The sequence below is a fragment of the Panulirus ornatus genome, chromosome 3 (genome assembly GCF_036320965.1).
Source record: "Panulirus ornatus isolate Po-2019 chromosome 3, ASM3632096v1, whole genome shotgun sequence".
Taxonomy (NCBI): domain Eukaryota; kingdom Metazoa; phylum Arthropoda; class Malacostraca; order Decapoda; family Palinuridae; genus Panulirus; species Panulirus ornatus.
Genome location: NC_092226.1, coordinates 32,455,326 through 32,475,516, shown reverse-complemented (window position 1 = coordinate 32,475,516; position 20,191 = coordinate 32,455,326). Strand labels below are relative to the sequence as shown.

Genomic DNA, 20,191 nt, shown 5'->3' with positions numbered 1-20,191 from the left:
AAAAAAAAAAAAAAAAAAAAAAAATATATATATATATATATATATATATATATACATACATATTTCGTACTTATCACTTGTTAAAGTGATGCCCGGAACCATCTTACGTCCTTCGAATCAGCAGAGTTATTAAGCGACCGAGCTGGAGTGAATATCCTTCAAATACATCATATATCTATCCTCCCGTTTTCTTGCTTGATCTATAGTGGTATTTTCATTCTCTTATTTTATTCTTTTCATTACACGATCACTTGAGCTTTTCCGTTTGTTTTTTCACTTCCTTTTCTTTATGTCAATTATTTTTACATTTATGGCTTGGCCTAGATGATGAATTCCTTTTGTAGTTGGAGCCTTTATAGTAGACAATCAGTAGATTAACGAATGAACGAATAAAACGATTGCCCAGACCCGGGATCGAACCAGGGACCTTTAGATCTTCAGTCTAACGCTCTCCCAACTGAGCTATCTAGGCACATGAGGTACAGCGGTAACTTACGTATGATATTTCTGAGCGCTCAGTTTGTATCTCTCTCTCTCTCTCTCTCTCTCTCTCTCTCTCTCTCTCTCTCTCTCTCTCTCTCTCTCTCTCTCTCTCTCTTAATAGATTGGTTACAAAAGAGGATGAAGAGTTGGGATAGGGGAAGGATGGTTTAGAATGGAAGAGAAGGCTGAGGTAGTGTGCGCAGGTGTGGATATGGATAGTGTGAGGTTTTGACGCACGTGGGTGAGGCTGCTGGCCAACTCGGCCCATCACGTGAGTGATTTTCTAGAACCGTGGATTTGTTGCCTGATTGTGTACCCTCGGCAGACTGGGTGTGTGTGTGTGTGTGTGTGTGTGTGTGTGTGTGTGTGTGTGTGTGTGTGTGTGTTGTATCTTCTGTGTTCCTTGAAGAAGATTTACTTAGTTAAGCTAAACATTGTTCGCTGCGTACAGTGATGGATGGCTGGAGCTTCCCTGAGTGTTTTAAGGCTTCGAGGGAACCAAGTGTGTTCCATGTACGTACAGTTACGAGATCTCGCGTTTATCTGTAGCTTGTATCATCGTTGTCTTCAAGTCCCTGCCATACTTTCTGGTTTGCTTCTCTCAGGTATGAACCGACTGGTGTAATGTTCAGTCGCTGGTGCTGTTCTACTGTGTTTTCAATGTAAGGATGTTCTTCACTTGTGACGAATCGTTGATCCCTATCTTTAATATCTTCTGTAACTTGAGCATGCGTGATCTGGAGACGAGGAGGGACGCTAGTGTAGGTGAGTTAGGACCGGTGTTATCATAACCTTGTCTAGGTGTAGTTTTTGGTTGTCTAGAAGGTGCCAGAATCTACACAGATTGGTCAGGTCCGCTTTTCCTTGTGCGGATCTCTTATTGATATGATCTGCTGTCGTGCCCCTTGATGTTACTCTGTGGTCCAGGGTTCTGTAGCCCCCTCTCTTGTGCTGTCATGTTACCATCTGTGGTTAGGTCGATGGGTTATATTCCTCCTGGACCTGGTATACAGTAACTTTATGTTGGTTTTTATCTGCCAGAACCGCTACGAATTTGTCCAGTCTGCTTGTCTTTGACTGTACTAAACGAGTATGTGCTGGGAGTGAGTTGTTCCACACTATTATTTATATGACGTCGTCGGCTTGGCGAGTGTCCACATTCACGGCGCTAAGTGGAGAAATGTCCTCTGTATAAGTTATAGATTTTTTGTTTTTTCTATTTGTCTAGATGTACACAGACAAATCATTTCAGTGGGAGTATGGATGAAGGGCACATATCTAGGGGTAGGTGGAGGCCAGTACAGAGCGTACAGTGGGTACAGTACATGGACATGGGAGGGTGAGAGATGGGCCCAAGTGGGGCCCAGGGGCCCCAAGAGTACCCCTCCCGTCAGGAGGGGAGGGAGGTCTAGGATACATGAAATACATGATACATAATTACAGGATAGTGAGTGGTACTGACACCATCATAGGTAACAACACTTTTGTAACACCGGGCAAGTTTGAAATATATCATAGAGACACACTGTAACGTACAGTCGTTAACACTGATAGCGATATGAAAGGTCAAAGATGCATTACACATTAGGGATACAGTTACAGAATGTACTGGTACTGTGCGGGTTGTTAACATTTACAGTAATATAAAGGTGAAGGTACATTACACGCTAGACATGTAGTTACAGAACGTGCTTGTACTGGGCATGATTACATCAGATATTACATACTGCAGGGCATGGCGAATTTTGGATGTAGTGTCACAATGTCTTCAAGGATATTACTAACAATGATTATGTAATCGCAAAGCTGTTGAAACAGTAAGTCTTGAAGTCTAAAATCACTGATTTTGAGACGTTCGCTAATAGTGTTGTAGTTTATGTTCACCAGGTGCAGAACAGAGCCGTCATTTGTCATGTTCAGGATCATGGGTTCCCGCAACTTGCCACATGTACCTGTACCCTAAGTGTATTGTGGCTGTTAAGACATCACATTGTGTAGTATGGCCACCCTTATCGGCCTCTACAAACAGAGTGAATAATTGATGAAACAGTTTCCTGCAGAGCGCTCCTTCAGGAGGGTGTTGTAGGAGCTGGTGTGGAGTCCAAGAAGAACACAGCGTGTACTCACAACTGGACGGAGGTGTCTCATTGCAATGAGAGTACTGTAAAGTTCGCAGTGGGTAGAGTTAGCCCAAGGGGTAAGTCTCTCTTGCTGGGATTCAAGGTTCTTGTTACTGTAAACAGCAGAGGCAGCGCCGGCCTTACCGTTTTCCCCACAAAGATCCATCTGTATACATCAGTAGTGTATGGCCAGGCATGGTGGTAAGCACGTTATCTAGTTGGTCACACCTCACTCCTTGTTGGATGCAAGGAGTGAGGTGACCAGGATGACAATTTACGTAATCAGTTTGGAGAGGTCTGATGTGCCCAAGGTTTTTTAAGGTTACTGGCGCAGGATCTGTTAGTTCGCACTGTGGCCGTAGCAAGGAATCACCTGCGGTCGAGCTACCTGTAACATCCTGACGAAGGCTGGTGGGTTACTTCATGGAGGGCATTGCGGTCGCTAATAACTTGCAGAGGGTGTTGTGCAAAATTGGGTGGCGTATGCAGAAGTTGTGAGACACTTGGCACTAAGTAATGCATTAAAGACTTGAATAAAGTCAGTAACTGTGGGAAGGGCAAGCTCGATTTTCCCTTGTCGACGTGGGACGACACAAGATGAGTCTGGTAGTTTTTTTTTATTTCGTGGGTGACTGGACGCTGCCCTGGGGTATCCCGCTTAGATTTTTGGAAATTTGGGTGACGTTGTAGAGTTCATGATGATATGTGCGGTGCGTTGGTCGAGGAACTTACACAGTATGGTTTCAGGCGATGCCTGCTTGTGGTAAATCATACTGTAGGCCGTTGACCCACACTTTGCCAAAGGCTTTGCCTCCGTCTCTTTGTCAAACTGTAGAGTGTATTCCTTGTCCTCCGGTGATGGCAGTTGTTTCTGTCTCACTCGCAGTTGTTGAGGTGGTGCTCTTGGGTAATGGAGAATTTTGCTTCCAAGGTGTCCCACTAAACTTAGGCTCAGAATTGCTTCAAAAAGTTTTCCTGGGATTTTTTTAGGAGGGTCTCTCTCTCTCTCTCTCTCTCTCTCTCTCTCTCTCTCTCTCTCTCTCTCTCTCTCTCTCTCTCTCTCTCTCTCTCTCGTAACCCTGATACCTCCCTGAGGGAGAGTCAGGTCGCCGTCCCTCTTGACCTGGAACAAATATTTAAATCACGTCCACAGAATGGTTACCCTCGCGGACCAGCTGCGACAACCCCACTGTAGTGCTATCAGCGACCTGAAGGCGTTAAGTACACGCCTGAGTCGTAAAGTAGAAGTACGAGCGGTGATACGAGAAGGTCAAGAGACTAAAGATAAGATACAAGAGCCTTCGTTGTATCAAGGGTCACGTGAGCTGGCGGGTGATGTGTGTTGCACTTTATGACGTACAATGATGTACTTACAAGCGATAGTAAGGAAGGAACGCTGTTCAACTTGTATATCTCGATTTCAATAGATTATTTTCAGCAAGACTTAAAGACAGGTTGCATTGTATCTGAAAGCAACGATAGACTCATTTTGTAAGTGGTGTGGTTTAGGATGGCTGGTCTAGCTTGATGAGTGAAATAAGTGTGGAAAGTGACATACAAGTAAGATGGGGGCTTCTGTAACTATAGTTTTCGGTGTTTCAGTGTAACATGGCGCGGGTATATGTGCGTGTGAGTGATTATCGGAGGCTGTTTTTACCTGGAATTTAATTCATGATGATGATAGAGAGATAGATAGGTGATGATGATAGATTTTCATTGAAAACGTAGCAGAAATAGGTTTTTGCTGATGGCCAGTCCCCCACGGCCAACGCACCGTGGCTTGCGCAGGGTCGGTACGATCTCTGAATACGACAGTACTGCCTTAAAGCACGGCGGTACAACCCTCCAACACGACGGTGTGACCCCTGAGTGCCATTGTACAACCTAGAGTAGGATGGATAGCATGGCCTTTGACCTCGTACTCTAATGGGTCAGGTTGAAGGCCAGGAAATCATACCCAGGGCTCGTACCGTGTGTTCAGTGTGCTTCACCACTCGTCTGGTCCATCTCATGTCCAGCTTGGCTGCTCATCTTATTCCCCAGCGGTGAATCAGCCCATCACATGAGCTTTCTACTCTCAGGGGTTTAGAGTGAGTCAAGGCTAAGATGACGAACAGCGGCCCCTCCTAGGAAGCTTCAAGTACACCAGCCATATGCTCAGATTCTCCATCGTCGGGTTTTAAGTTCACACTCCTTTATAATCCAGACTTGAAACCCTTCCGCTAACCTTCCTTTATAAAGTCCTTTTTGACGAAGAATACAGTTGAATATCGCCCTCGTTACAGCTCTGTTACAGTCATGGTTGCAGGTAGGGAATACAGGACGACAAGGATTCTGTTGCACTTCTGTTACTAGATGTCTGCATGAAAGCTCTGATCATGATGGCTTGTGATACACTTTCTCTCTCTCTCTCTCTCTCTCTCTCTCTCTCTCTCTCTCTCTCTCTCTCTCTCTCGGCCAGCAGCTCTGTTTCTCCTCCTCCTCCTCCTCCCACCTCTGGGCCCCGACACCTGCACCACCCTGTGAGGGCACCAGACGTGGACCAAACATGACCCCTCGCCCTCCCGCTCGGCTAATGCAGCCACTCATCAGCTGCTTGACCAGGACGAGGGGGCTGGGCTGCTGCGGGCCAAATGCTCGAGTGAACAGTTTGTTTCTTCAGGCGGTGACTAGGGGCCCGGCTGCTCCACGCTGTTTAAACCCTCGCAACTCTGATCATGTGTCACAATCGATTTACGGGGCTGCCGTCCCACGGAGGGAGATTATCTAGCAGAGACAATCGATGGCAATCGTAGATGTTATTCCTAGTGTTGTGGCGTTGCTGTGACGAGTGTAGCTGAGGGAGGCTTTGGTTAGATCCCCACCTACATACACGGTAACCCGTAGGCTTCCGTTCTGGGAAGATCCAGCGTGGAGATGTGTAAGGCAGTGTGTTCTGATAAAGGTATTCAAGCACCTGTCATATTGTGTGTGTGTGTTTAAGACTCGATGTGTTAAGTCTAACCACACCCGATGGGAAGTTAATGATCCTGGAAAATGTAATACCTGACTGAGTATGGCCGCAAAACTGCAGGAATTGTCTTGATCTGTCCCTCTCCATATGTAGGGCAGCATTTTCTTTTTTCTTATATTCTTGTGATTTAGTATTTCATTTCTGTTGCACTTTCCTTGTCTTTACATTCCTAGACCTTATTATTTATTTGTTTACATTCCTAGACCTTATTATTTATTTGTTTACATTCCTAGACCTTATTATTTATTTGTTTACATTCCTAGACCTTATTATTTATTTATTTCCATCGTCGTCATTGTTTATCAGATGGTGATATATATCCTCACGATCATTAGCATATTTGTTGTGTTATGTTTTGTTCTTTCCTCTCTGGTGTTTTTCATTTTCTTTGAACTGTCTTCCTCTCCACCCACCATATCTGGCTCTGTCCCTCCACCACCCTTGTTCCCCCGCCACAGCCTCACTCCAGCCACACCCCTACCACAACCCGATCATACCCCAGCCATACCCTTCTCACTCAAGAAACACCCTAGTCACACCGCCTGCCACACTCCGGCCACACCACAGTCAAACCCGGTCACTCCACCTGCCACACTCCGGCCACACCACAGTCACACCCGGTCACACTTAGACAGACCACCAACCACACTTCAGCCGCCTCAACCATACCCCAAGTCACACCTCAGCCACACTCCCACCACATCCCAGCCACACCCAGGCCACATCCCTGACACACTCCAGCATAACCCCAGCCGCACCTTAGCCATGCAGAAAGCACAGTCCAAGTACACCCCAGCCACATCCTAAGCACACGCCAGCCACACCTCACCTTCACACTAGCCACACTGTAACCACGTCGCAGTCACACCAAGGCGACAACCCTAGCCACACCTTAACTACGCCCTGCCAAACCCCCAGCCACACCCACCCTAGGCACATCCCATATACACTCATACCACACCCTAATCACACCCCAGCTATATTAGAGCCACACTACAGCCACACATCGGTCACCCTAGAAGCACACCTTAGCTACACCGTGCCACACACATCACAGCCACGCCCCGCTGAACCCCAGCCTCATTCCAATTTCATCCCAGCCACATCCCAGTCACTCCCCAGCCACACCTCTCACTGTCACGTCAGAGGACACCGCCTTGACAGTCGCTGGGTCCTTGAGATCGACTCCCCGCTGTGTTGTCTCTGCTTACACCAGAGTCGGGCGGGCGGGGGCGCCGCGTGCCTTGGTGCTGCCTTCATCCTCTGCTGGCCAGGGGTCGGTATCCGCTTCCTCCTCCGTCGGGGAGCCCCGTAGGAGTCAGTGCCCGCTTCCTCCTCAGTTGGGAAACCCGGCAGGAGTCAGTGCCCGCTTCCTCCTCAATCGAGAACCCCGCAAGAGTCGGTGCCCGCTTCCTCCTCCGTCGGAGAGTCCCACAAAAGTTGGTGCCCGCTTCCTCCTCCGTCGGGAGTCCCACAAAAGTCGGTGCCCGCTTCCCCCTCAATCGAGAACCCCGCAAGAGTCGGTGCCCGCTTCCTCCTCCGTCGGAGAGTCCCACAAGAGTCGGTGCCCGCTTCTTCCTCCGTCGGGGACCCCAGCGAGAGTCTGTGCCCACTTCCTCCTACGTCGGGGAACCCTGCAAGAGCCGGTGACCGCTTCCTCCTACGTCAGGCGCTTTCGTAGAAGTCCGTGCCCGCTTCATCCTCTGTCGGAAGGCCCAACAGGAGTCGGTGCCCGCTTCCTCTATCAGACGGTCATGCAGGAGTAGTGGGTACCCACTTCTTCTGATATGGGGGACGCCGTAGGAGTTTGTCACCCGCTTCCTCCCCCTCTGCCAGGATGTGCCACACAGATCCTAGCCTGCTTGGTGTGGCGGAACAGCGGTCTGGCGGACGACTTGAAGAGCATCCTCGCGAGATAATTAGTGGTACACAGATGTGTATATTGTTCACTCCTGGGATATTGTTGATGCACACTCGTCGACTCCGGCAGATTGTTGTCCTCATCATATCTTGAAAACTTTGGTCAATACTCCGCTGAAACAGAAAAAAAAAAAATCTATACACCAAGAAACCTTGTGGCTCACAGACATTCCAAGAGGTTCTTCGTCGTCGCTCTTCTAACATGAGCACGACGAAGGAACTTATCGACGTCTTATACCTCGAAGACAGCGCGGAGTTCGCCATCATAACTTCTGTAGGTAGGTACAGGATAGCGTGTGTTCATAACCCGTAGGAAGTTCTTGAGGCTGTGGCCAGAAGGAATATGGAGCGTCTCGCCCATCTCACCAGGAGTCGAGTGACGTCTTTTTAACATTAAGTGATGCCTCTCTACCGTGAGTTGTGTGATGCCCCTGTATTATGAGCTGTGTGACGCCTCTGTAACATAAGTAACACGGCACCTTTGTTGCATAGTAGCGTTTCCTTTTCCATAGCAGAGCAGCCCAGGCAGGGTTCTCTGTAAGAACAGAAAGGGAACAGTATTATGAGCTGTGTGACGCCTCTGTAACATAAGTAACACGGCACCTTTGTTACATAGTAGCGTTTCCTTTTCCATAGCAGAGCAGCCCAGGCAGGGTTCTCTGTAAGAACAGAAAGGGAACAGTATGCACGGAGAGCTGCTGCCGGGGGATACAGCGCCTCCTGGAGTAATATCATGGGGTTTTTGTCACAGTCAACCTCTCCTCATAGTAGTAAGTGAGAGGGGCGCTGCTGCTGCCTCACTAGAGGCGTCCCTCACAGCAGTGTGTGTATGAGATGGCCAGTGTCTCACCTTAGGCTTTTCTCACGCCAGTGTGTGTGTGTGTGTGTGTGTGGAAGAGAGACAACGCCGCTGGTTCACCAGAGGCTCCCGGTGTGACTGTGGCGAAGTATGAGGTACTGGGCCGTCGGCAGCGACCAGCAGACACAGGGGTCATCTCTTATTTGGATGGGTGACCAGCAACGGAGGCTGGACTTTTTCCCCTTCCCTCTTCATAGAGGAGAGAGGGAAGAGTCACGTGGCTTTCCCTTCCGAAAGGAGATGGGAGGAGTTGGGCACAGTGGCTCCTTTTTCAAAAAGGGCGAGGTGGCTCTCCCTCAAAAGGAAGAGTGGCGGAATGGAGCGCTACTCGGAATCAAGCTGGTCTTTTCCGTACGAAGAAGGTCAAGAGTGGGAGAGTGAACTGCCTTCGGTGCTCGCCAGGTGAAGATGGTGTTACTGTCCTTCCTTCCCGTAACTACCTCCTCGCCTTAATGAAAGGGTAACCAACCATTTCCATTGAACCTGGTTGTTTCTCTCTCTCTCTCTCTCTCTCTCTCTCTCTCTCTCTCTCTCTCTCTCTCTCTCTCTCTCTCTCTCTCTCTCTCTCTCTCTCTCTCTCGTGTTATGACCTAATGGTTTTATTGCGACTTGTTCTCGTCCGTGTGTGTGTGTGTGTGTGTGTGTGGGTAGGTGGGTAGGTGTGGGTGTTTGTGTTTGTTGCCATTTCTGGCATCCCTGTAGCTCCTCACCGTTTGACCCGCTTGTCGAGACCTGCACCGCTGACCTGTAACCTCTCTGGCTCTCTGTTAAGGAATGTGAATGTGGGCGGGAATGTACACATAACTGTTTATTTCTCCATGTGCTGGAGAAGGTGTATAATCATGTATATGTACTGTATGGGAAGGGCGTTTTACACTCGTGGGCCCTTACTTCTTGAACATTTTCTGCTGTCATACAACATCTGTACCCTGTCCTCATCTATCATACAACATCTCTACCCTGTCCTCATCTGTCATACATCTGTACCCTGTCCTTATTTGTCACAACCTCATTAATTTTTATTCCATTCATCCACTACACTTATGCTATGCCACTAGTTCTTTACGTCTTTGTTAACAAGGTTCAGGAAGGATTCCGGTCATTAACAGAGGTCAGAAATACAAGTGATCCCAGTTGACCCCTGTGTAACTCATTCAGTTCGTAGGAGTTATCACACTGGAGACTGAAGACCTACATTCTTAAAGGTAATGCTGACATTTGTCTTCTGCTTCCTTTTCGTTTCGGTGATTTTCGATCTGCCGAAGGTGAAGCGCTGCCCCGACATCAACCTGCCCCACTCCATCTTAAGCCTACCTGAAAACCTTGTGTTCTTCTTTACCACCACCATCTTTCAGGGGGGATAGCACTGAATACCTTCTGGTAGGCCAAAGCACACAGTCCATCCCATTCGTATCTTTCCATAGGCTGCTGGTGTTCGATCTGTCACAGAAGTCCAGACGATCCGTAAGACAAAATGTCTTTCCTCCAAAGGTTGTTGCTAGCAACCCACGTAGACAGCTGTTCTTTGTGCAAGCGTTCATTCATCTGCAACTTGATTATCTTTACCATGTTGTTAAGATACGGAGTTTATTCGTAGTTCTATCCTGTAGTTTAGCGTTTCTATATATCGTCTTTCTTAAGAATAATTACAATATTTGCTCGCATCCTTTGGTAATGATCCTTTGCTTAGTGAGTACTTAAAGAACACCTCAAGTGTCCTGTCGGATGTTCTTTATGCACACTGGGAACGTACTAGGACTGGGTACCATCAGGACCATAAGCTGTATGAGCTTACTATCTTGTTATATTATATTACTGTTCTTCGTGATCTTTCTTCCGTCGTCCAGGTAGGTTGGAAGTAACGTGTCTTGACCTGTGAATACATTCTGGAACATTACTTTCATTCTCATACACAAGTCCTTCTCTCTCTCTCTCTCTCTCTCTCAAAAAAAAACCCTCTTCTTGTGTCTTTTGTCTTTTCTTTTGATGATGATTTGCCCCAGATTAAATACATCACAGTGTAGATTTCCTTTTGCCTTTTCTACAGTACTTTTCCTTTTCACAGAAACTTCTGTTCTCCATTCTTTCCTTCTGCTGTTCTCATTCATTAATATTTTACAGCTTTTGAATGCTTCCTTGGCTCTTCTGCCGTCTATGTCTCTCCCACAGAACATCTGTACGTTCCTAGAACTCCTCGACTGAACCACATCTCTCTTATCTTTTCCCACTTTCTGCGTCTCGTATCATCGGTATCCATCAAGTGACTCCTTTATCACATACTATAGAGAGCGTCTTTTAACATTGATCTGTCTTGCTCTTGGTAAATCGAGTTCCTTCCTGATTTCTGTCCTATACCCTTGCTAACTACGTACTCACACTCAAGTACTGTGCTGTATGATCGCTTTTCTCCAGCAACCAAGCCGCTGCTCCAGAACAGTAGAATCAGTATTGATGGTGTATCTGCACGTCTGACCCAAGTATATTTAGTGGCGTACTATTCTTTCCTAACACATAAGAACTAGAACCTCTGATTCCTTGATTTGGATCCAGATATTCTCCGTCGTTTTGCCAGCGGCTGAAGTTTGCCTATCGTGAAGACTTCTTCAATGCTAAGTGGTATACAGGAGTTGATGTGCTGTCAATGGACCAGGGTATGAAAAGCGGCCGGGAAAAGGTCCGTGGAGCCTGGTTTTTGGACAGGGCGTTGTGATTTCGGTGCATTGCACATGACATCCAAAGAATGGATGGGAGTGAATGCGGCCTTTATCTTCTTTACTTAGCGCTACCTCACTAAGGCGGGAAACTGCGATAAAGTACGTATATATATATATATTATCCCTGGGGATAGGGGAGAAAGAATACTTCCCACGTGTTCCCTGCGTGTCGTAGAAGGCGACTAAAAGGGGAGGGAGCGGGGGGCTGGAAATCCTCCCCTCTCATCATTTTTTTTTTTTTATTTTCCAAAAGAAGGAACAGAGAAGGGGGCCAGGTGAGGATATTCTTCCCTCAAAGGCCCAGTCCTCTGTTCTTAACGTTACCTCGCTAACTCGGGAAACGGCGAATAGTTTAAAAAAAAAAAAAAAAATATATATATATATATATATATATATATATATATATATATATATATATATATATATATATATAGAATAACGAACGATTTATTGACTTTAGTCAGCCATTCGGCTGAAAATAAGCAGTTGAGATATAGAGCTGGGAAGTCATGATGTTAACCAGTTTACTAATCATAAAAGAGCTTAAGATCAAGATAGGGATAGACATGTCCACGCTTTGTACAAGCACATGAGTGAGGTACATCTACATAGTCGGTGTGACACATATATAGGAAGTCTGAAAGAGAAAATACTATGGTATGCATTATGCTCTTCGTGGTAATCAGGTGAACATAGAGCTAAGAGAAAACTAAGCTGTTTCCTTGCTTAGCTCTGCATTGTTCATTGATTAAGAGGTTCACAGTAGCAGGTATAAGACTGTTCTTGCATCTGTCTGCACGAGATCTGATGGTTACAAGTCGATTGTGGTGACGAACGTAGGCGGTCCTTGGGAGCAGGGCATGGGGAGAGGAGAGGTCTCGGTGACGGGTGAGTGTCGGTAGTTTATTGCCAAACTGCCGTGTGACCTGCGAGTGTTGGTCGGAGAGGTTGAGCAGGTGGCGCGAGAAGACGACCTCTGGGTAGGTGCTGTGAGATGGACCCATGATTGATTTGCTTGCCCTTTTCTGTTACCAGCAGCTAGCATTTTACATTACCTTGCTGTACAATTTGATCGTCCATTTCTCCCTCTTTCCTCCTCTTATGAATAGATATATCCTATTTGGCAACCTCTCTTCACTCTTTCTTTCCATACGTCCAAAGCATTTCAGCACACCTTCATCTTTCGCAATCACACCCTCTATATTACCACGCTTCTCTCTAACCCTTTCATTACTTACTCGATCAAACCACCTCACACCACATATTGTCCTCAAACATTTCATTTCCAACACATCCACCCTCCTCCGCACATCGTCATGTATAGCCCATGCCTTGCATCCATTTAACATTGTTGAAACTACCTTACTCTCAATGAACACACCCATTTTCGCCCTACCAGATAACGACCTCTCTTTCCACACTTTCTTCAATGTTCCCGTAACCTTCGCCCCCTCATCCACCCTGTGACTCACTTTCCGTTTCCATGGTTCCATTTGCCGCCATGTCCACTCCCAGATATCTGAAATACTTCACTTCCTGCAATTTCTCTCCATTCAAACTCACTTTACACCAAAAGTGTCCCTCTACCTTAAACCTTGTATTGCTTGTATTTACATTCACTGTCAATTTATATATATATATATATATATATATATATATATATATATATATATATATATATGGGCGTGGGCTATGGATAGAGTTGTGCGCAGGAGGGTGGATGTGCTGGAAATGAGATGTTTGAGGACAATGTGTGGTGTGAGGTGGTTTGATCGAGTAAGTAATGTAAGGGTAAGAGAGATGTGTGGAAATAAAAAGAGCGTGGTTGAGAGAGCAGAAGAGGGTGTTTTGAAATGGTTTGGGTACATGGAGAGAATGAGTGAGGAAAGATTGACCAAGAGGATATATGTGTCGGAGGTGGAGGGAACGAGGAGAAGTGGGTGACCAAATTGGAGGTGGAAAGATGGAGTGAAAAAGATTTTGTGTGATCGGGGCCTGAACATGCAGGAGGGTGAAAGGCGGGCAAGGAATAGAGTGAATTGGATCGATGTGGTATACCGGGGTTGACGTGCTGTCAGTGGATTGAATCAGGGCATGTGAAGCGTCTGGGGTAAACCATGGAAAGTTGTGTGGGGCCTGATTGTGGAAAGGGAGCTGTGGCTTCGGGCATTATTGCATGACAGCTAGAGACTGAGTGTGAACGAATGGGGCCTTTGTTGTCTTTTCCTAGTGCTACCTCGCACACATGAGGGGGGAGGGGGATGGTATTCCATGTGTGGCGAGGTGGCGATGGGAATAAATAAAGGCAGACAGTGTGAATTGTGTGCATGGGTATATATGTATGTGTCTGTGTGTGTATATATATGTGTACATTGAGATGTATAGGTATGTATATTTGCGTGTGTGGACGTGTATGTATATACATTGTGTATGGGGATGGATTGGGCCATTTCTTTCGTCTGTTTCCTTGCGCTACCTCGGAAACGCGGGAGACAGCGACAAAGCAAAATAAAAAATGAATATATATATATATATATATATATATATATATATATATATATACATTTGCATTAACGCTCATGCATATTCACTCGTAACTATGTTTACATACGTGTGCGCTAATTAGACATCTGAAGACACTGGTCTATTAATATCAGTTGGGTCTCTCTCTCTCTCTCTCTCTCTCTCTCTCTCTCTCTCTCTCTCTCTCTCTCTCTCTCTCTCTCTCTCTCTCTCCCGCTTGCTGGGGTCCTGAAGTACGAGAGATAACACAAGCACAACATCTTAGCGCGTCCGGACACCTGCGTCCACGCCCTTCACTGCCGAGTGCCCCACATCCCGCCTCCAACCCCGGCACGTCACCTCCTTTAGGATGTGACCGTCGCCTGTGCGTTGCTGGTCACAAGGCCCGTGGAAGGTACTGGCTGGTAGTCTGCCCCAAAAACAGTGTGATTTTGTTCCTAGTGCCGGGGTTTCAACATGTATAAATCTGGGGTCGAGTTTGCTTGTGTGTGTGTGTGTGTGTGTGTGTGTGTGTGTGTGCAGTCACAACATAAGAACGACCATGTAGCACAATTTGCTACCACCTGTGGCCTGTAACATGCGGGGAATAGGGTCATACCCACGACAACCAGTAAGGCCCAGATCTGCATCCTACAGCACGCGCTCCCCACCTCTGGGTGATGGTCTTATGCGACGGCTGTCACAGTGGAATAGGAGATATCTTTCAAAACTTCTATAGTGCCTTAACCTCTCAACTCCGTAAGGATCACTCCCCAGCCTTTAAGCTCACTATCGTGAGCCATAAGAATGTGGGAGGGTTACGATTATCTGGATCTCAACACCGCTGCTTAAGTTTTACAAACGTAAGTATTACATGTAAACAAGGGAGTGTTTTCTTTTCGATAAGAGTAAACGCAACTTCCTTGGCCGCAAGTGATCCCTCATGACATCGGATACATTCAGACCTACTAATTACCCTCTCTCAAGCAAATGGAACTTCAATTATCTTTCAATCTATTAATCATACGCCAAAATCACCCATTAGATGTAGAGTTCTCGAGGCGAAATATCGTCTTGTGACGTCTCCCGAGCCGTACCGTATTAACGGGAGGTCGTCACGTTATTGATTCTGGTCATTTGTGGCTAAAGCTGTTGTCTGGCGTATCCCGCAGAGGGGCCTGCCTTGCCTGGCCGACCTCCGCCCAGGCTGCCTCCCCTCAGTGGCCACTCTGTGCTACGTGTGAACGACTTGGCATAATTGCTTGTGGTTGTTTTCACGGTGTGGGTCTGCGTACAAACATATATTTCATTTGTCGAACACGAATTCGCCTTTAGACATTATAGCATGATAGTGTTGTAGTCCATGGCAGCGAGAGACTGGATGTGTGCAACTGACGCCATTATTCGTTGATTCCTGACGCTGTCTCGTTGAAACGGAGAGTTTATATATATATATATATATATATATATATATATATATATATATATATATATATATATATATATATATATTCTAATGTAAGTTGCTCTAGTTGATTGGTGTATTTAATTCCACAACCTACATGGTACGGGATCCAAAGTTAGATATGGCGCATGACCTTGGACAAGATGAGAGTAATTGATTCATTAATCCCCGATATGTTAATCATCCTTCATTCTTGCTATGCTTTGTAATGTACTCCGTGTATACGTCTGAAATCCTATCTGCATCCTTATCACCGGTCATTTTGGCCATCATGGCGGCCACATACCAAATCCTCCCTTGATTACGTGGCTGTGATGGTTACAAAACCTTGATCAACACTGGGCCACCTTCATAAACAGATATTATCCCCGTGTTTAATTACACTTTGGTCATAAATAAACAAAGGGTGCTAAGCCCCTCACTCAAACGCCAGGACGACTTCTCCTCCTCCTCCTCCTCTCAGACCTAATGAAACACACCCACACACTCCTCGCCTGTATAACTTGCAACACTCAGGGTCGACGTCGCAATACTCGCAGCTGAGGGGGGAAGGTGGCGAGCCGCGCCCACACCCGTCCAGATCGCAGGCTCTGTGGACGAGTTGATGTGGGTCTCACAAGCGAGGTTCAGGTGCCATGAAATCTTCCTAAGTGTGTTGTAATAGTGATGTCCTGAGATCAAGGGGGTGGATGAGCCATCAATGGGGTGCTGGGAAGGGGGTGGTAGACCAGGGGAATGGGAGTGGGGAAGGGGTGATAGGGGAGAAAGAAGGAAAGATGGGAAGGGGTACAGTGGGTCTTTATGTTCAAGCTGTGACCTGATTGTCTTCGGGTACATGTTTGATGTTGATGACCTATTGTGATGTGTTGACCATGGGAGGGATGTGTCCATACATTGACTGATGTTGTAACCATGGTAGGGATATTGATATGTTACGTTGAGTATGTGAGGGAGACATCTACATGATAACCACGATATGTTAACTATGAGAGGGATTATACCATGTTATGACTTATAATTCATTGATGATTTCTTTATTTTTTTGTCGTCAACAAAAGGCCGGACCTTAATAGAAGTATAAAGGGGGTTAATATGAGGGACAAAATAAATACAAGGGAGAGTATTTACGAGTTTTGGAGGAGGTAAAATAAAACTGTCTTTTGAGCTGTGCCAGGTTATAGTTACTGCAGAAGACATGAGGAGGTACGGAGTTCCATATTCGACGTGTGGGGAAGAAGCAAGTATCAAAACGTCCCACTCTTGAAATGCCAGCGGCCACACAGTAATCATGTGACGCAGCAGCTTGCCTGAGTATTGCGTGGTCTAATCTAGTGGTGGGGGCGCACTACCAGCAAGCCCTAGAGGGCAAAAGGCCAAAGTAATACCTACAGAAGAGTTAAAAGTGAACCAACATTGCGCGTGGGGCAAGGGGGTCAAGTTTGGAAGTTAGCCTGGAAGAGTTGTTAAGTCAGACCGCTACTGACTCTACTCTGTCTAGTATGATGTAGAGTTAGCGTCACCCCAGATGTGAGAGCAGTACTCCCTACAAGGACGAATCAATCTTCTGTATAAACGAAGTAACCTGTCCGGAAGAAAATGAATTTCGACATGTAAACAGGACTCCCATTTTCTTAGAGGCAGACTTAATTATATCCGTAATGTGGGTTTTGGTGAATTCATGTGATGACTGGAGGTGTGATGGTAACAGGTAGGTTGCGTCAGCATAATGACAGTGGTGAGTCGAGTGTAGATAGACGGTACTTTTATAGTAATGTGACATATTGGGTATGGGAGGATTGTGCTTGTATGATAGCTATGACGTATCAGCTGCGGGAGGAACGTGGTCATGGAATGTGTTATGTGTTATTGACGGGAAAGATGTATCCATGTGATGATGGATACGTGAACCATGGAGGGTATGCGAGTCCATGTGCTGGGGAGACACGTGTTTATTCCACCGTAGGCCCGGGTGTCAGGCAAACTTGTCACGTGGCACCACAGTGAAGCCACTGAGCCCTTACTCGCTAATTTCCGTTTTTAACATGATATATTCTTCCGTTTATACATTTATAATGAGAGTTCATCATTTGCCTCATGATCTAGGAACTTCGATCGGTTTCTGCTGTCCCCGTTTTAAACTTGTTTCATTTATAACATGAACGAATACTCTGAAGTTTTGGGTCAGCGACCGTAAAAAGAAGATCGATAAGTGGTACAATCAACCATTTCAACATTTGATCTGATATGTCCTTTTTACCTTTGTTATTTCGGCATCACATTTCGTTATATCATATATGGCTTATACTCCACCTTCATCACTGGTACAACTGAGGACATAACTCTTACAACGGCACTTTTTTTTTTTAAGAGATATCGGTATTCACTCACTGATTACTGGTTTGATAGATCGATAGACATAATTGAGCTGGTTTATGATGATGTCTGTGTTTGTGTAGTATTCTGTGTGTTGTATTAGATATCTTCAGTTCTCCTCATACCGCAGGAGGTGAAATATTACCCGTGAATATTATGTTGTTCTCTGTGGCCAGGTGGACGACTTCGTCGCCTTTTTCAATATTCTCGTTTGACGTGATATTCCCACGTATTCTTGTCATCTGCAAAAGGATGATAGGAATGTGTGGCTCATGCTGACGTCATCATCAGGTACAAAGATGAGGAACACTGGGGTTGTAAGTACAGTTCAATTGGAGACTTGAGCTTTTTACCGTGGAAGCACTGGAGATGGCATGGTTTAAAACTGCATGTTGTGATCTGTCAGTCAAGAAGTTGTATATCCTTCTCCTCACTTTTTCCGGTTATCCCCATCTTTTGTATTTCATGCACTATGACATCCTGGTCACATCTGTCGAATGCTTTTGTAGAGTCTGTGTTAATTGCGTCAACATATTTTATTCCTTTCCTGTCATTCAGCAGTCTTGATGGGGTGGTCAGGCAACTGAGAGAGGCAAGGTCTTCTTCACCAGCTTGACAGCATGTTGTCCTGGATTATGGAGGTTATTCATTTCCATAAAATTCAGTCAGTTTGCGCAATTCTTGTGACTCTTTCGAAGCTGTTGATCATGTGAGATGTTTGTGGTATATCAGTCAGTAGTTATTTTGCATTATCTTGCTTCCATCTTAGTGGAGTGGGACTGTATGGTATCCAAGGTTGTCGTTTCTTCAATTACTTTGTGATTAGAGTACAGGCTGTTGGAGATGATGGTGTCACATATCAGGACCAGCTTGTTTATAAAGATTGAGTCCATAGTGTTGTTTCCTCTGGTTAGTTCTGTTGTTTGTTGACTGAGGGAGGCATTGTCATGTTGTCTGAATAACTCTATATGATAAGTGTTCGTCAGAGCTGCTTCCAAGATCGGTAGTTTCAGCTACAGTGTTGTCTCCTGCCTGTCTCCATTTAGTGTGTTGTAGGCTGACGTTCCCTCAGGCAAGCACAGTTAGGAGTGTTTTTCTGAGGTTGACACGATTCTGTGTTTCTTATTTTATTCCTTAAGTTCTTGTGATTCTCCATCTGATGATCTGTACATTCATGCAAGAATCAAATTAGGGTTTTATATTATATACATTCCAACTCCGCTACATCTGGTCAGGTTTTAGTTTGGATCCAGGCCTTTCGCGTGGATTCCAATGTAGGCCGGAAATACTGCTTTTGACTCATTTTGGAAGCGGCTTGTAATTGCGATTTCATTGTTTCTGTGATTTAAGTTTCTGTCTCAAGGCGTACGGTAGAGAAATGATGTTACGTTGCCTGTCTCTTTTTTTTTCCTAGGGGAGTAGTTGATATCCTCTGTTCTGCTGAACGTGGTTGAGTGCGTTCAATACCTTTACCGTTCAATGGAGGAAGGTTATACATTTTACGCGGTAAAGTTCAACTGACAGCGAGGCAGAGGACATTATAGTGCCTCCCACCTTCAAGGTTTTGGCTGTGCTGCTGGGGAGGGTAACCACGGCCACAGGACACCATCTTCCTCGATATTTTTGACCCGACCTCACAAGATATTTGACCTTAAGGGTCACATCAAAGATTTCGGTAACATACCCAAGAGTTATATCGTGGTGCTCAAGGGTCGTACCTTCGTGTTCAAGGGTCGTACCGTCGTGCTCAAGGGTCGTAACGTCGTGTTCAAGGGTCGTACCGTCGTGCTCAAGGGTTGTAACGTCGTGCTCAAGGGTCGTAACGTCGTGCTCAAGGGTCGTAACGTCGTGTTCAAGGGTCGTACCGTCGTGGTCAAGGGTCGTAACTTCGTGCTCAAGGGTCGTAACTTCGTGCTCAAGGGTCGTAACTTCGTGCTCAAGGGTCGTAACTTCGTGTCAAGGGTCGTAACTTCGTGCTCAAGGTCGTAACTTCGTGCTCAAGGGTCGTAACTTCGTGCTCAAGGGTCGTAACTTCGTGCTCAAGGGTCGTAACTTCGTGCTCAAGGGTCGTAACGTCGTGCTCAAGGGTTGTAACGTCGTGCTCAAGGGTCGTAACTTCGTGCTCAAGGGTCGTAACGTCGTGCTCAAGGGTCGTAACTTCGTGCTCAAGGGTCGTAACTTCGTGCTCAAGGGTCGTAACTTCGTGGTCAAGGGTCGTAACTTCGTGCTCAAGGGTCGTAACTTCGTGCTCAAGGGTCGTAACGTCGTGTTCAAGGGTCGTAACGTCGTGTTCAAGGGTCGTAACGTCGTGTTCAAGGGTCGTAACGTCGTGCTCAAGGGTCGTAACGTAGTGCTCAAGGGTCGTAACTTCGTGTCAAGGGTCGTAACTTCGTGCTCAAGGGTCGTAACGTCGTGTTCAAGGGTCGTATCGTCGTGTTCAAGGGTCGTAACGTCGTGTTCAAGGGTCGTAACGTCCTGCTCAAGGGTCGCAACGTCGTGCTCAAGGGTCGTAACGTCGTGTTCAAGGGTCGTAACGTCGTGCTCAAGGGTTGTAACGTCGTGCTCAAGGGTTGTAACGTCGTGCTCAAGGGTTGTAACGTCGTGCTCAAGGGTTGTAACGTCGTGCTCAAGGGTTGTAACGTCGTGCGCAAGGGTCGTAACGTCATGCTCAAGGGTCGTAACGTCGTGCTCAAGGGTCGTAACTTCGTGTCAAGGGTCGTAACTTCGTGCTCAAGGGTTGTA

General features: G+C 46.2%; 1 non-coding gene across 1 annotated transcript; it reads right to left on the bottom strand.

The window, feature by feature from the left end:
* Positions 1-399: 399 nt before the first annotated feature.
* Positions 400-472, bottom strand: TRNAF-GAA (transfer RNA phenylalanine (anticodon GAA)). Its single transcript has one exon. It is a non-coding gene; the product is annotated as a tRNA-Phe (tRNA).
* Between the last annotated feature and the right edge of the window lie 19,719 nt (positions 473-20,191).